General features: G+C 45.0%; 1 long non-coding RNA gene across 1 annotated transcript; it reads right to left on the bottom strand.

Moving 5' to 3' along the window:
- Positions 1-1,829: 1,829 nt before the first annotated feature.
- On the bottom strand, positions 1,830-2,827 carry LOC121698633. Its single transcript, XR_006026815.1, has 3 exons — positions 2,747-2,827; positions 1,997-2,098; positions 1,830-1,913 (listed from the first exon to the last, which is right to left on the bottom strand). It is a non-coding gene; the product is annotated as an uncharacterized LOC121698633 (long non-coding RNA).
- Positions 2,828-13,192: the final 10,365 nt, after the last annotated feature.

Consider the following 13,192-nt stretch of genomic DNA (forward strand, 5'->3'; position numbering starts at 1 on the left):
ATTTCATGTTGAGTTTTGCTTCCCAGCATGCATTGCGATTCATTTAGTATTTTTGGCTATTATTAGTTTTTAATATTTTGAAACAATATGGTTTGAACAATTTATCTTAGGCTAGCCTAGGCCTACTCTGATGATGTTTTGAACAATATGCTACGGGATATGCCCATTAAAACGTCGTATTAGTTTATTAAGAAAATGACACCGTAGATGTGAAAGCAGCACATCCTAGCCCGGTATAAATATCCATGTCTACTCATCATTAGTGTAATGCATTCGGAGGACGTGATTTCATACATGCGTGAAAATATGAGGTGAGTGAAGTTGATTGTGTAGTTGTATAACAAGTCATTAATGCGTGTTCATGTTCCGTCTACCTCTCTCCTAGCAATGCTGAGTTTACAGGATGTAATACCATACTAAATCGCGCTTCTTTTTTTTTTTTTACCATCGCGGAAATATAAACGTTGCGCGCATAACGTCGTGGTGACCATTACAGGACGTCCTCTCAAAGTCTCGTGGACGTCTTTTAGACCTCCCGAACAGAGGTCCGCGGGACGTAAAGGGAACCCTACACAATGTCGAGGAGGTGACGTTCGCCAGGGGACCTTTAGGGGACGTCGCCAGGACTTTATTTTGTTTACTGGGTATGTCGTCAACTCCGTGCTTTGAGGAAAACAATCTTTTTATCATAGTTTCCTCTTTAGTGAGCGATTACCAGGTCGTTTTTGTAACAGAGATGTTTATTGTCCCCTAGGTTTACAGAAACACCTATTCATATTAATACGTATGGAAATCAAGTTAACACTGCTGACCACTGTTTGTCTATTACATGGCCCAGAATGCCTTGCATGTCTTTACAACAAAACAACACATTAAAACCTAAATGCCCGTAAACATATGAATTTGCATACTTGTAACATTTTTAATAATACTCTCCCATCATGATATTTAACAATAATGAAACATTTATGAAACATTTAATTAACAATAATGAAACATTTATTTTGAATACCGTCAATGTGAAAATAACTGTACTACGTCAGCAATAAATAGCTAATGTTCTCCTTGCCATTTCAGTTCGTAAGTCCATACTATCCCATGGCAGAGCAAGGATTTCATGATTGGGCAGGGCTACCCAGAGACATTGTGCATACTTGGAAGGCATTGTGATAGAGGTGCAACTGCAAAGGTGAAAGGTGGCAGTTACCAAATATGGGTGGGTGGTTTGACAAATGCTTTTTAGCTTATGCACCCTCACATTGGAGTCCCGAATTCATATACAAAATTTGGTATCGATATGTGACAGTGTTCCTGAGATATGGACGACTTCCTGTTTCGGAGCTTCGCCGCCGATTTTGTTTGGCTGTGACGGGCAACGCTTCTGAAAATTAAAAATCCTTTCTGTAACTTTTGTGAGGCTTGGTCCAAGGATCATGTACGTCAAGTTTCGCGAAGTTCGGACCAAATTTGTGACCTGTGAAACTTCAGTTTCACTTTCTATTCAATCCAATATGGCGGAAGAATGACAAGGGTCAGTGACATCATTTTCAATTTCCACACTACACCGATTCCGGCCGGATGTTCCAGAGTTGGACTGGTGGCGATATCTCAAAAGGTCTTGGAACAGGAGCTGGCCAAAAATCGGGCTTACAGGAATAAGAAAACTTAAGAAGAACAATAAGTGTGCTGCTTTCAGCAAGCACACTTAATGAAAGCAAACAAACAAACCCAAGAACTAACAGTAAAACTGGCTGGCCTGGTCCCTTTTAAAATAAATGGTACATATTAGTTACCATGTACATTCCAAAGCACAATTACACAATGGACACATGTAGTAAATGTAAGCCTACTTTGCAAGAGCGTTCACTACTCTCCACAGCACAGTGACACAGGAAGAAAGGAACATTCCAGTGCTACAGATTTAAAGAAACAGTTAATTGATTTATAAATACCAATGTAAACAAACAATTAAGATCATAAATATAAAACAAGTTACCAGAGCATCAGTGTCTGTAGCCCAGCACTCATAAATCTTAAAATCAGGCAGTCACCTCATTGTCCTCCATGAAGAGTGAAACACATGGTTCTAGCATTCACCCTGATAAGTTAAAACAAGTCATGAGAAGTGAGTTCTACAAACACACACGCTGTTACGACCCTGTGGTCGTATATATCTGTATGAAATATCTGTTCCTTGTGGCTTGTGGCTCCCTTGTTCATTTGTGTCTTGCAGATTGCCTCTCAGCCAGTTTACTGATTGCCGGTGCAGTTTAATTGACCAACCACACTAATTGGATGTTTCTTGCTGCTGGCCCTTTAAAAGTTCAGCCGTGACGTTCAGCAGGGGCGCTTTTCCGACTTTCTTTGAGACGCCTGCCACGCCACTCCTCGCCACCTTCGGGCCCAGCCTCGGGCCAGAGTTGTTTTTTTTGACTGCCGCTTCAGCCACTCTCGGAGTGAGAGGCCGAGAAGTGAACTGCGGCCTGTTCAGGCCTACTTTATAGGCCTGGTGATTTTTCCTGCTTTTGCCGTATACTTTTTCGTTAACCTTAAAATTGAGCCTTAGTTTCCTAAGTTATTCTATTTTTGTTATTAATAAATATAATTAATTTTATATATTTTGTCTGCCCGTTATTGCTCTTTGTTATTTCCCTAAAGCCCTAGACAAGGGACGTAACACACACACACACACACACACACACACACACACACACACACACACAACATGGAACATCATATTCTTTACCTGCATGACAGGGGACCTTAACAGTCACAAAGAGCAAGTGGTGGCAGCAGCAAGAGAATGTGAGCTCTCAACAAACCAAACTTTGTAACTTCCTAGTTAGTCATGTGACCTGCCCCATGTGACCACTGGTTGCCAGTGCAGGTGGACAAATAAACCGGAAATCCCCACATCCCCACACATGTATGCTACTAAGCTGAGCGTTTTCGGTTTCTGTGTTGGCCAAATCTGAAACATTTTCGAAATACAAAACCAGATGACTCAATTATGAGTAGATAAAAATCTAGCTATGTGGTCAATGTCAGGTGATAATCTAATTTCATACCAATTTCTCAGTGATCATGGAGGATAGAGGATAGCCTGGTTAACATCAGTATCCATATTCACAAAGCATTTTATCTTACCACTAGGAGTACTCCTAAATCGCACTAAATTATATTAGCTTGGAGTTTTCTCTTAAAAATTATCCACAAATCCTTTCAGACCTACTCTTGTTAAGGAAAAATGACAACTCCTTTTCTGCTTTTCTTTCATCGTTTCCACTAGTGTATGAGTTGGACCTCTTGACACACACTGAGAAAGTCTGCGAGTTGTCCACCTGTTCGGCTATATTTTGCAAGATGTCATATAGGCTGAAAAAAGTCATGTTTTTTTAAAAATCATTTTTTTTTTATTTTACAATTCAGCCTTATATATTTACAAAAATCAGTTCTGACCCTTGAGGCTTGGTTTCTCCAGCAAAAGCGGTTTTGTTTTCTTCAGGTCTGACAAATATACACAATATCAGATAAATTGCACCACTGAAAAGCTTCTGTTTTTTTATTCAACACAAAAAAACATTAATTCAACATCTTCAGAATGTTGTTCAAATAATGTCTCTTTACATTTCTTTCAGCAATAACCTTTTGTAGAATGAGAAACCATGTGCTTGCACCTCTATGGCATCGAGGAGAAGTGGTGCCTGGCAAATCGGGCAAGGAGCACAATCGGTCTGGAAATATGAGAAATGCAAAGAAGCAAGATAAGTTGAGTATATGACAAATACTATCAATTACAGGGGAAAAAATAGATTATACTGTAGAATGACCTTTTTCGATGGTTCTTCATCCGAAAAAGCCGGGACATATAGCCTAGAAATCTAGACGCGCCCCTAGCGGCAGCAAAGGCTAATCTAGCAACTCTCCGTTGGCTTGTGAGCTCCAGAAATCGAAACTTAATCAGGACATTGAAATCGTGTATAGAGTCGTTTGGTGGGCTTAACATAATGATTGATGGCAGAGTTGCAACGGTTTGGCTTGAATTCCCTGCTACTTGAAAACAAATATCCTATTGCGTCCGATTGCGTGCAGAGGGAATTTGAAAGACAACCGATTATCCCGCCCCTCGGACTGAGCACTGCGAACGGTGAGTGCCCAGACCCTACATTTTAATGTGGGTCTGGCTCGCCAGGCTACGGGACATATACACTTCGGAGTGAAAGTGAGGCACCGTCACCTAATTTTACTTCCTCTTTTTACCTGCCTTGACATTTCCATCTTATGACTTAGTCTCATAATCAAATCAAATATATTTAAACTAGGCTCTTAAAGTTTAAGAAAAGCAAACAGGAGTAAAAGGGAATTAAAGGGCCATCACCATGTTTTTTTTGGGGGGGGTACAACGTGCTGACGTAATTAATATGCAAATTAACACGTGACGTCATCTAGCGACATTTAGCGACTTTTGGAGCTGGCTTTAGCTACTTTTTATTAGAAATAGTTGGCAACACGGAGTACAGCCGTAGCTGGTTTTAAGTCTACCATGTACGGTAGAGCTGAAGAATTAAGCCCGAACACAGGGCTCAGGGGCTTTATTTCTATCATTTTATACGCTCTTGGGCTTGCATTCCGGTATGAGCGATCAGGTGATGCGTTTCGATTAGCTGCGAGAATGGATGCTGAGGAGGTGAAACCTTTTGGTTGCACCGGCAAAGAAAGCAAAGTCTGAGGTGTGGAAAAGTTTTGATCATAACCTGGCTGACCTCTCCAACCTCAGAGAGTTGTCATTGTGGATGCAGGAGGACAAGAGCTGAAAGCGGTTGCGTGTCATTACACAAGCAAAATTTGGTGTGAAGCCCAGTGAACTTTGGGTGCTCCAGTAATCAGAGATTTGAGGCTTTCTAGTCAGATCCATGTTGATCTGAATGGCCAAAACGCCTCCATCTCAGAACGGTCAGTGGGTTTATAATCACGTAAACGAGAGTGACTCGCTAGCTCGGTGGAAGCTAATGCCTCAGCATAGCGGTTTGTCTCAGCCACTATGAGATCAATGACACAATCGCTAAAAAAGACTTTAAAAAAAAAAGGTATGGTTCACTACAATCCCAAACTCTCTGCAGACCAGGTCGTGGGTTGGTGTGTACAAAAGGGATCCTCCCATTAGATCGCTTTCTCTCCCCCTCAGTGGCCACCGTCTTGCCTGTCACATCTAGCCACTCCCGCGGGGCGTCTCCCTCACCACAGCCGGTGAAGTCGCCAGCCTCGGTGAAGTCGCCGGCCGCTCCTCCTTCGTCTCCATCCTCGTCCTTCCCTGGACCACACACGACCCCATCCAACGCCTCCTCTCCAAATTCGAAGAACTCTTCATCGCTGTCACTGTCCCAGTTAAAATTAAAACTCTCCATGGTCGTACATTGACGGTACCGCAATCGCAAACTCTCTCTGGGTGCTAGCTAGATAGCTGATGATAAAAATCAAGCTAACTTGTTTCTTGAAGTTTGTGAATGACGTAATTAGCATATTTGTAATACATTAACCAATCGTGATCTGTCTAGAATATGTTTACTATCATGTCAACATAGCAACAATGTTTTAATTAACTACATGTTTTAATTAACTACATGTAATCGCGGCAATGATGATGCTCCTTGGGCGCACATGTGCACCCTTGGCATTCTAGAACACACTCATTGTGGGCGCATATATGCACCGTTGGCGGTAAAAGGGTTAATGTCAACACGTCGAATTTAAACTTGACATGTTGAATTTAATCAAGTGTGTGTACTAATACTCTGGGTGGGGTCAGATGTATCACATCTATGCTTTTCATTTCCGTGTGTTTTACTTATCGAACATGGACCTTTGCTTTTAAAGGAAAATGTTGGTGGCTCTTAAAAGAGCCGTTGTGATATGAAGCTGCTGGATTGATTGGGGTAAGCCCTATGTTCCCATATTTCTGGGTTAGGGTTATGGGCTGCGAAGATGGGGCTGAGGGAACATAGGGCTGAGGGAACATGGGGCTGAGGGAACATGGGGGGGGGGGTCAGATGTATCACATCTATGCTTTTCATTTCCGTGTGTTTTACTTATCGAACATGGACCTTTGCTTTTAAAGGAAAATGTTGGTGGCTCTTAAAAGAGCCGTTGTGTTATGAAGCTGCTGGATTGATTGGGGTAAGCCCTATGTTCCCATATTTCTGGGTTAGGGTTATGGGCTGCGAAGATGGGGCTGAGGGAACATAGGGCTGAGGGAACATGGGGCTGAGGGAACATGGGGCTGAGGGAACGTAGGGCTGAGGGAACATAGGCATGCTCCCGATCGGTTTATGGCTGGACCTGCCAGAGAACAGTATCCTTGCTGAAATAAGAGGTGAAGTTGCCTCTCATTCAAGGCCTCCCGTGGGGCGTGGTTTGCAGACATCCTGTAAACTCCCCAGAGACGACTACCATCACCATGGTAACTACCTGCCCTGTGCCATGACGCGCGGGTAGCTTTGGAGAACGCAAGTGGCTCTGACGCATGTCTCAGCATAGGCCTCCATCACTCTTCTGTACATTATCCACTGTGAAGACAGAATGCCAAAAGCACTCAACTATAAACCTCGCACGACTGAGGCAGTAGTTGTACACCCTCTGCTCTCCAGGGAAAGGGCGCATGAAGTTCTGGTGGATGGTAAATGCTTCAACTCTCACAAATACAAAGGGCATTGGACCACAATGTGCCCTTGTAGTTATAATATAAGGACCCGGAGTCGCCTGGGACTTGTAGTTATAATACAGGGACCTTGTACACTGTAGTTATAATATAAGGACCCGGAGTCGCCTGGGACTTGTAGTTATAAGGACCCGGAGTCGCCTGGGCCTTTTTAGTTATAAGGACCCGGAGTCGCCTGGGGCCTGGATGACCACATGCTTCCCATCCACCGAACCAAGACAGTTGGGAAAGTTCCAGCAATGGCTGAACCCTTCTGCGATGGCATGCCAGTCCTCCTGCAGGTCGGGGTGCACGATGACATCGGCCAAGACACAAGCCAGTCATCATAATAGTAGACGGTGGATTCCTTATCGGCCAAGACACAAGCCAGTCGTCATAATAGTAGACGGTGGATTCCTTATCGGCCAAGACACAAGCCAGTCGTCATAATAGTAGACGGTGGATTCCTTTAGCTCCCTCTTAATGCTCCCCTCTGGGCTCCACGATCTCCACGATCTCGTGAATAGCATCCTCTGGGCTCCACGATGTTGTGAATAGCATTCTAGGCCGTTTCTTGACTATTTCTCACCAGTGCTGGTGAACACTGGGAGGAACGGCCTCCAGAAGGACTCAATCAGCTGCCAAAACTTCCCACAGGCATCCATTCCAGCCTTATACTGTTGCATCATGCTGGCAACGCTGTTGAATAGATTGTTAATTCATTTTTTTTTTCTATGTCCATACCGCAGACTAGAATAGAAAATTCACATTTCACACACAGAGGTTCTGACCACATCAGTTTATACACACAGCGGTTAATGCTGCGTGGTCCTGATCCATTCATGTATGTATATTATATAATGTCCATTATGTATAATGGACCAGGCCGTCAGCTTGCCTGCGTGAAGGCCTGCTGGTCATAAGTAAAGAGGAGGTCCCCAGGCCTTCCCTCAAAAACTCCAAGGGACCCCTCGTGTACCTTTTTTTGTATTATATATTAGATAGTAATTCTAGTCTTGCCCTGGTAATAACTTCAATTTGGGATCAATTCAATGTGGGTTGGTGATCAATCCAGTGTACCTGGAAAATCTAGACCCTGATAATCTAGAAAGATTAAGGGTCTGGCCACGAACAATGTAATGGCCCAACTCGAGGGGCCGCACCAAGCATGCATTTGAAAATCTCACTGCACGCAATTGGATAACACTAGACCAATGTTTACTCTGAATGATTCCGAACTTCGACGCAATTTGATAACACTACGATCAATATTTCCAACGTTGCAGCGCTGTCGTCATCAGTTTAGCTCGCTCTTGCCCGTCTGTTTCAGATACGATTTGATTGGTTCCACGGGATGCAAGGGGAAAAAGTAACGTGCTCATTGCTCATTGCCAGAGTGTCTTGCAGAGACAATTCCATTGTGCACTTGCGAGAACTCTGGATTTCCAGGGTAGTTGACATGTATAGAAAGAAATAAGTATGCCCTCAATTGTAGCCTGGAAACCAGACTCTCTGACTTCGCAGAGAGTCTGGCCTAGATCCATAGGCATACGTTTATTTCCGGGTGACGAAACGCCGGGTGGATACGTTTATTTCCGGGAAATCATTGGAGTTCCTTTGAACTGCTTTGAACCAATCATAACAACCGGCGTTTCGTCAAACAGAGAAGTTTCTCTGCATCACGCCCATAACAAGCAAGCGTGCATCTGATCAGCAAACACTCACACGTTTCATCTGCATCTGATCAGCAGTCACACGTTTCATCTGCATCTGATCAGCACAGTCACACGTTTCATCTGCATCTGATCAGCAAACACTCACACGTTTCATCTGCATCTGATCAGCAAACACTCACACGTTTCATCTGCATCTGATCAGCAAACAATCACACGTTTCATCTGCATCTGATCAGCAGTCACACGTTTCATCTGCATCTTATCAGCACAGTCACACGTTTCATCTGCATCTGATCAGCAATCACATGTTTCATCTGCATCTGATCAGCAAACAGTCACACGTTTCATCTGCATCTTATCGAAGTCAAAGTCAAAGTCAAAGTCAGCTTTATTGTCAATTTCTTCACATGTTCCAGACATACAAAGAGATCGAAATTACGTTTCTCACTATCCCACGGTGAAGACAAGACATATTTTACCAATTTAGGTCCACAGACAAACATAACATTCAAGTAAACAAAAAAGTAAGTAAATAAGTAAATAAGAGGGCACATATAATAATGAAAAAATAAGAGCAGCAAAATTTGGTTGAAATTGTGCATAGACAGTCATAAAATACTAGTGCAAAGTCAGGCCAATAAAAGGCTTGGGTAGTTCTGTTTGACCTAAGTAAGAAAGAAAGTGGCATAGTGGTGCAAGTTATGTAAGAGCAGCAGAAGTGTTGTGTTTTCAGGACAACAACACCAAGTTGTAAAGTGTACAAGTGTGCAAGTGTGCAAGTGGAGTAGTGCAGGCGGCCATTGTGGGTCCAATGTCCAGGATGTTAGGATGTTATGTAGCTGAGGGTGGAGGGGGGAGAGGCGGGAGAGAGTTCAGCATCCTTACAGCTTGGTGTATGAAGCTGTTGGTGAGTCTGGTAGTGCGGGAGCGCAGGCTTCTGTACCTCTTCCCAGAGGGCAGTAGATCAAACAGATTGTGAGCGGGGTGACTTGCATCACTCACAATTTTGGTCGCCTTGCGGGTGAGGTGGGTGGTGTAAATGTCCTTCAGAGAGGGGAGTGAAGCACCAATAATCCTTCCAGCTGTGTTCACTATGCGCTGCAGGGCTTTCCTGTTGTATTCAGTGCAGCTTCCGCCCCACACAGCGATACAGCTGGAGAGGATGCTCTCAATGGTGCCTCGGTAGAATGTGGTCATGATGGCTGGTGGAGCACTTGCTCGCCTGAGTTTCCGCAGGAAGTACAGGCGGCGCTGAGCTCTCTTCGCCAGTGATGCAGTGTTGGTGGTCCAGGAGAGGTCTTCACTGATGTGCACCCCCAGGAATTTGGTGCTGCTCGCTCTCTCCACCACAGCACCGTCGATGGTCAGTGGCAGGGTGTGACCTCTCCGGAAGTCAACAACAATCTCTTTGGTCTTGCTGACGTTCAGCAGGAGGTTGTTGTCCCTGCACCACGTGGTCAGATGGTCGACCTCCAACCTGTATTGAGTCTCGTCGCCCTTGGTGATGAGACCCACCAGAGTTGTGTCGTCAGCAAATTTCACTATGTGATTGTTGCTGTAGGTTGCAGTGCAGTCATGCGTCAGCAGGGTGAAGAGCAGCGGACTGAGCACGCAGCCTTGGGGGGCCCCTGTGCTCAGTGTGATGCTGCTTGAGGTATTGTTGCCAACACGTACTACTTGGGGCCTCTGACAGAGGAAGTCCAGTAGCCAGTTGCAGAGGTAGGTACTGAGTCCCAGTTTGTCAAGTTTGCAGATGAGTTGTTGTGGTATTATGGTGTTGAATGCAGAACTGAAGTTTATAAACAGCAATCTCACATATGAGTCTCTTTTTTCCAGGTGGGTGAGGGCTGGGTGGAGGGCAGAGCAGATTGCATCCTCTGTAGACCGCTTGGCTCGGTATGCAAACTGGAAGGGGTCCAGGGTGGGGGGGAGAATGGCTTTGATATGTGACATGACAAGCCGCTCAAAGCACTTCATGATGATGGGTGTCAGTGCCACAGGGCGGTAGTCATTGAAGCAGGATGGAGCAGTTTTCTTCGGCACAGGTATGATGGTGGCAGCTTTGAAACATGATGGGACGATGGCTTGCTTCAGGGAAGTGTTAAAGATGTCTGTGAAGACATCCTTAAAGCTCCCCTGCGCAGTCCTTCAGCGCACGACCTGGGATGTTGTCTGGACCTGTTGCCTTACGGGTGTTGATAGCAGCAAGTGTCCTCTTCACGCTGTCGGCAGAGAGGCACAGGGGCTGCTCATGTAGAGGGGGATGGGTCTTCTGTGGGCAGGTGCTGTTTTGTGCTTCAAAGCGAGCAAAGAAGCGGTTCAGGTTGTTGAGCAGAGGGATGTTGCTCTCACAGCTCTGTGGCGCGGGCTTGTAGTCCGTGAGGGCCTGAATGCCCTGCCATAGGCTTTGTGCGTTCCTGCTGTCTTTGAAGTGGGTGGTTATCTTGTGGGTGTATTCCTTTTTTGCTTCCTTGATGCCACGGGACAGGTTGGCTCTCGCTGTTTTCATGCCAGCTTCATCCCCAGCTCTGTAGGCTTTGTCTCTGGCCCTCAGCAGCCTGAGGACATCCCCTGTCAGCCATGGCTTCCAGTTAGCCCGAGTGATGATGTCTTTTGTGTGGGTCACATCATCGATGCACTTGGTGATGTAAGAGGTTACAGTGTCTGTATACTCCTCTATGTCTGTCCGGTTGTTGTAAGTGGCTGCCTGCTTAAACATTTCCCAGTCTGTTGTGTCAAAGCAGTCTTGAAGAGCATCGGAGGCTCCCTCAGGCCACACTTTTACCTGCTTACGAACCGGTTTGTTCGCTTTTACCCTTTGTCTGTATGCGGGCATTAGCATAACAGTGATATGGTCTGAAAGTCCAATGTGGGGGAGGGGGGTGGCTTTGTATGCTCCTTTGTGTGTAGTGTAGACCAGGTCCAGGATGTTATCTCCTCTTGTTGGAAAATCAACATGCTGGTGTAGCTTTGGAAGTACAGTTTTGAGATCAGCATGGTTAAAATCTCCAGTGAAGATGGTGAAACCGTCTGGGTGTGCCGTCTGTTGTTCACTGACAGCCTGGTACAGTTCACTAAGAGCCGCGTTCTTATCGCTGTTGTTGTTGGTAGGCGGGATGTATACTGCGACTAGCAGAATCGCAGTAATTTCCCTTGGCAGGTAAAAAGGACGGCACTTTATGATCATAAACTCTGCCAGTGGTGAGCAGTGTTTGCATACTACTACAGTGTCCCGGCACCATTCGTCACGGATGTAAACACAGATTCCTCCTCCTCGTGATTTACCTCCCTTTACAATGGCCCTGTCTGCTCGATAGCATGTTAGCTGCTCCAGTTGTACAGCAGAGTCCGGAATGTTGTCATTTAACAAAGTCTCAGTGAAGACGAGCACACAGTAGTTACTTACTGTCCGGTTCGTTGATCTCAGCAGTCGTATGTGATCCATTTTGTTGTCCAGTGATCGTACATTTGCCAGGAGAATGGATGGTATGGCTGGGCGAGTTGGGCTGGCCGCTAGCCTGGCCCGGACGCCTCCGCGCTTGCCCCTCTTCTGCTTCCTCGCACACCGCTTCCGACGCTTTCTTTCCGGGGGAGGAGTAGCAGGCGAGTCCGGTGTTGTTGCAGGCCGGAGTAGTCCGAGTTCCTTTAGCGTCTCTGTTGCAAAGTCCAGAACGCTGCAAAACTTGCTTTTGCAGATGTCAATTAAAAACTGCCTGTACTTGTAGTACGACGTAGTAAGACGGGACGAACACGTAAAACTTTCGGACAAACACTTTTTAAACGAACAAAACACCATACGGTTGGGACAGAGAGGTCGCTGCGTGTGTACGCGCCGCCATCTTGGATCATCAGCACAGTCACACGTTTCATCTGCATCTGATCAGCAAACACTCACACGTTTCATCTGCATCTGATCAGCAAACACTCACACGTTTCATCTGCATCTTATCAGCACAGTCACACGTTTCATCTGCATCTGATCAGCAAACAATCACACGTTTCATCTGCATCTGATCAGCAAACAATCACACGTTTCATCTGCATCTTATCAGCAAACACTCACACGTTTCATCTGCATCTGATCAGCAAACATTCACACGTTTCATCTGCATCTGATCAGCAAACAGTCACACGTTTCATCTGCATCTGATCAGCAAACAGTCACACGTTTCATCTGCATCTTATCAGCAAACAATCACACGTTTCATCTGCATCTGATCAGCAAACACTCACACGTTTCATCTGCATCTTATCAGCAAACAGTCACACGTTTCATCTGCGAAACTCTCGCCAAAATTCATCATATAGTGTTTTGTGAATGTATCCAAGTCAAACTTTCATATAAATGCATAAGTACGTCCAAAGCGCCAATTTTAACCTTGTATGCCTTGTCGTTTTCGGGTGAAATGACCTTTTGAATGGGAATCCTATAGGACCACTACTTTTTTGATACAATTGCGTCAAAATCGCTATTTTTCAAACACTACGAAGGCTCGACACAACATGAAACTTTGATCGAAGTATCATCAGTGTCTCTACACATGAACTCGAGCATTGAGAACATTGTTGGTGTACACAGAGTTTACTAAAAGAAAGGTTTTGAACAACTCACTTGTTTTTTCTGCTCGCTGCCATCTTGCAAGGAGTGAGTTGTCCAAAATCTTTCTTCTTAGTAAACTATGTGTACACGAACAATGTTCTCAATGCTCGAGTTCATATGTAGAGACACTGATGATGCTTCAATCAAAGTTTCATGTTATGTCGAGCCTTCTTAGTAAAAAATAGCATTTTTGACGCGACCATGTAGCCTACTAAACTAATA

Source organism: Alosa sapidissima, chromosome 23 (genome assembly GCF_018492685.1).
Source record: "Alosa sapidissima isolate fAloSap1 chromosome 23, fAloSap1.pri, whole genome shotgun sequence".
Taxonomy (NCBI): Eukaryota; Metazoa; Chordata; class Actinopteri; order Clupeiformes; family Clupeidae; genus Alosa; species Alosa sapidissima.